The sequence below is a fragment of the Pinus tabuliformis genome, chromosome X (genome assembly GCF_031772625.1).
Source record: "Pinus tabuliformis cultivar Carrire ecotype Pingquan chromosome X, CPIR1, whole genome shotgun sequence".
Taxonomy (NCBI): domain Eukaryota; kingdom Viridiplantae; phylum Streptophyta; class Pinopsida; order Pinales; family Pinaceae; genus Pinus; species Pinus tabuliformis.
This window is the reverse complement of record NC_142308.1, coordinates 995,619,033-995,623,911: the sequence shown is the minus strand read 5'-3', so window position 1 is coordinate 995,623,911 and position 4,879 is coordinate 995,619,033.

Sequence of the window (4,879 nt, the reverse complement as noted above, 5' to 3'; positions counted from 1 at the left end):
GTTGGAACGGGCAACAAAAAAACGTCGTTTAGGGCCTCAAAACGGCTCCGGAAGTTCAGGACCCGAAAAACTGCTAAAAATAGTAAGTTGTGCTACAATTAAGGAAACTGAAAATGCTGAGAAAGACAATGGTGGGGGTCCAGGTGGACTTGGCAGGTGGCCACCAATATCCACCTGGATCATTCCTCCCCCATTAGGAAGCAATGGTCCCCATTGCGTTGAGCTCCTCCATGAGATGAGGAAACTTCTGCTGAACCTGTTCCCTGGTGAGCCACTTGCCCTGCTGAAGGAGTTGGCCTGCTTTGACAACTCGATACAGTTGGATATTCTGTTGGCGAGTGTTCTTGATCTGTGTGTCCATGATCCGATCAGTTGCAGCTTGTTCCATGCAATATGGATTTAATTCTGTGGGTTTGAGCTGTTCTGCAATGTCGGATGTGTCTAGCAATGGTGGAAAGTATGGCCGAAGGCGGTCCACATTGAACACTGGGTGCAGGCCAAGGAATGGGGGAATGCTGAGCTCAAATGCATTGTCTCCCATAGCCTTAGTAATGGTGTAAGGACCATATCGGAGTGGTCTCAATTTCCGATAGGCTCCAGTAAGGCGTTCCTTTTGCAAATGCAACCAGACTTTGTCGCCCACCTGAAACTTGTGTGGCACCCGGTGTTGATCATGTCGCTGCTTGTACTTGGCATTTGATTTCTCAAGAATGTCATGGACCTGATGGCGAATATGTTGGATGCGCTCAATGAAGCTGGTGGCCTTATCTGTTTCGGACTGGACATGAGCTGAATTCATGTGAGTAGCTGCAAGGGGCATGGCCACATCAATGGGGCATAGTGGCTGGAATCCCAAACCCACCTGAAAAGGGCTATGGCCAGTGGAGCTGTGAAGAGCTCGGTTGTAGCTATGCTGAGCATAGGGGAGGCTCTCGTCCCATGTGCGTGGATGCTTTGAGTTATACATGCGCAGAATGTGCACAATCATCCTGTTGACAACCTCTGTCTGGCCATCAGTTTGAGGATGGAAGGCTGTGGACTTCGTGAGTTTGGTGTCCAGCATTGACCAGAGACTGGACCAAAATGTGCTGAGAAACCGACTGTCCCGATCTGAGATGATAGACTGTGGGATCCCAAAGTGCACCCACACTCGTTCAAAGAAGAGTTTAGCAGTGGCTTCTGCTGTGATATTCTTCTTGCAGGCCATCATAATGGCCATCTTCGAGAACCTGTCGACGACCACAAAAACACAGTCATTTCCATGCTTAGTGGAAGGAAGGCCTGACATGTAATCCATGGAGATGGATTCCCAAGGTCGACTAGGGGTAGGCAACGGGGTATAGAGGCCGTGCTTCTTAATGGTCGGTTTGGCAATGGCACAGGCAGTACATGATCGGATGTACTTCCCAACATCCTGTCGAAGATTCGGCCAATAGAAATAATTTTGCAGTACTGCCACTGTTTTCTCGACCCCGAAATGCCCAGCAGCCCGACTGTAGTGTGCTTCCCAAATCATCTTGGCACGCTCGCTTGAAGGAACACAAAGGTGACCGAGGTGGCATAATAGGGCATCCTAGAGGTGAAAATCTGCAACATGCCGACCCTCCAAGAGTGTCTGGTATGTGTGGCCGAATTCTGGGTCGCTTTTGTAGAGAAGTGGCCAATCAGCAGTCTCGTGCCCACAAGAGTTGAGCACGGTGGTTAGCGCCATGATCGGTGGCCGACTGAGGCAATCTGCAACATTATTGGTGCTGCCCTTTTTATACTTGATATTCAAGTGAAACTGTTGCAGGTATGTAGACCACTTCTGATGGCGATCATTCTGCAATTTTCCTTGGGTCTGTATGAACTGTAGAGGTCGGTGGTCTGTGTGGATGACCGTTTCCTTCCCCAAAATGTAATGCTTCCATTGTCGGCAGGCCTGTACAATGGAATACATCTCTTTATCATAAGTGGGGTACTTTCGGACTGTGTCTGAAAGTGTTTCACTATGATATGCCACTGGATGTCCATGTTGAGTAAGGACTGCCCCAATAGCATAGTCAGAGGCATCTGTCTCGACCTCAAATGGTTGTTGTAAATCTGGTAACGCGAGCACTGGTGCTGTGCAGAGGCGATCCTTCAATTCCCTGAATGCCTTCTGTTGAGATTCAGACCAAAAGAATTTTGCTTTCGCCCCGCCCTTGGTGACTTGACTCAAGGGCCAAGAAATATGAGAAAACCCCAACACAAACCTGCGGTAGAAGTTGGCAAGACCTAGAAAGCTGCGGAGCTCTGTTAGAGTGGTTGGAGAGGGCCAATCCCGAATGACTTGGATCTTGGCTGGATCGACATGCACCCCCTGTTCATCAATGATGTATCCCAGATACTGAACCTGCGTCATGCCAAAAGTGCATTTCTCCAAATTGGCACATAGCTTGTGTTGCCGCAGTGTTTGGAGAACCTGTCGGATGTGGTGGAGGTGCTCTTCCCAACTCTGGCTGAAGATCAGAATGTCATCCAAGTATACTACTACAAAGGAGTTGGTGAATGGCCGCAAGATGTCATCCATTAGCCTCATAAAGGTTGCAGGAGCATTCGTCAATCCGAAAGGCATGACCAACCATTCGAAGAGGCCCTCCTTGGATTTGAAGGCACTCTTCCACACATCGGAGGGTTCGATTGGTACCTGGTGATATCCTGACTTCAGATCGATCTTGCTGAAATATTTCGCCCCCTTTAGTTGGTCTAGGAGGTCATCAATCCGCGGGATCGGGTACCTATTATGGACAATGATCTTGTTCAGCGCCCGATAGTCAATACAGAGTCTCCACGTCCCATCCTTCTTCTGTACCAACACGATCGGGCTCCCACAGGGCGATGAACTCGAACGGATGTGACCTTTCTGCAGGAGCTCCTGAATCTGCCTCTTGATTTCATCGTTCTCCAGAACGAGCGCCGATAAATTGGTCCATTGGGTAGCGGCGCACCTGGGGTCAGATCGATGGAGTGCTTGACTTGACAGTGCAGAGGAACCCCTCCCGGGGAGGTGAAGATGTCCTCGTACTCCTCCACAACCTTGTCCATCTGTAGTTGTCGTGCAGAGGGACCCCGTTTGGAGGCCGCGGCCACTGTCTTCTTCTTTCCTTGAGGGCGTATCATCAGGAAAACAAATTTCCTAGTTTTGGAAATGATCTTACTGCATTGTTTTGCGGTAATCAAAGAGATGGCGGTAGGTGGTGCTACCTCTGGTATCTTGAACAACTTATTTCCCAATGTAATAATAACAGCACGGGGCCTTGATTCATACACAGCATGTCGCTTCCACAAGTATGGTTGTCCTAGTAATACATCACAAACTTCAAGGGGAGAAATGTCACACAATACCTCATCTGTGAAGGGCTTGATGTTGTATGAAAGGCGACACTGCTGGCTCACGCGAAGATCTCGTCCTTGGTGAAGCCACCCAATGGTGTATGGTTGTGGATGTGCTGTGGTCGGTAAGCCCAACCGCTTCACGACCTCTGCCGAAATGAGGTTCTTTTGACTCCCGCTATCAACAATGAACTGTATCGGAGAGCCCTTTACCCACATCTGGGAGTGGAAGAGACGCTCCTCCTCCTCTGGATCTTCGGGTTCATTTTTCTGGATCTTTGCGGTAGCAACAGTGGCGCTGGGATCCGCATCAATGATCTGCTTCCCTTTTTCATACCCCTTATCGGGTTCTGACTCAGAGTCGGAACATGCATCTGATTCTGAAACCTTTAGCTCAGCCACCAGTGACTGCTTGGCCCGACACTCACTTGTGTTGTGAGTGGAGCTCTTATGGAACTCGCACCATTTTCCAGTGTCCTTTCTCGGCTTCGCGGCGCTGTTCTTTGCTTGCGGCTTCGGCTGGTTGTCTTGGGCTGTCCCGCCTTGGCTTTGTCCTTTGTTCGGTGGTTTAGGGGCGCCTTTCCCCTGCTTTGGATTCGCAGATCCAAAGTCTCGCTTGTTTTGTTTAAACTTCTGCTCGACCTTGACGGCATATCGGTATGCTGCGCCGAGCGAGGGGATGTTTAGGAATTGTATTTCTTCCTGGATGTACTTGTGCAGGCAGCCACGGTATGTGAGTATCAAATGTTGCTTCGAATCCTTGATACCCAACTTTGTGCGAAGGGTATGGAAAAGATTGGTGAACTCCGACACGTCTTGGTCCCTTCCCTGCCGCAGCGTGGTCCACTTTATGTATTCATCCTCATAGCTTCCGACAGGGTAGTACTGCTCCTTGATGGCATCCCGGAACGAATCCCAGGTGGGTGCGGCTGAAAATAGTGAGCCAGTACTTTCATCCTTCTGTTCGCAATAGGTTTCCCACCAGTCCTTGACGTGGGGGGCTGCTTTGAGAAGAGCAAAAACAATCTTTTCCCGACTCGAAAATTCATGAACAGAAAAATAACCCTCTAGCAGATTTAACCATTTATCTACGGCATCTGCGTCTATCTGACCCTCGAATATGGGGATTTCAAAATTAACTTGTACCTTAAAGGGTGTGGCGTTTCCAGAGTAGCTGCTGGAAGCCGATGCGTTGCTTCTGGGTAGCCGCTGAAGGATCTGAGCAAAGTTGTCCATCATCGCGTTCCATTGTCGCTCGAGGGCTTCTTCGAGCAAGATTTTGATGGGATCTCCTGCCCCCTCGTCTTTCTTCTCGTCCGCCATGGGAGGCCGTCGGGATTTGCGAGGCTGGTCTTGTAAAGGTTCAACCAGTTCAAGCCCTAACTCCTTATATCCCGACCTTGTTGGGGACATGCAAAGAAAAACAGAGAAAAAGCAGACTGCTCTGATACCACTGATCCGGATTTAAACAGGAACGCAACAAATTACAGAGATAACCATATAAACAAAGATGCAGCGGAAATAA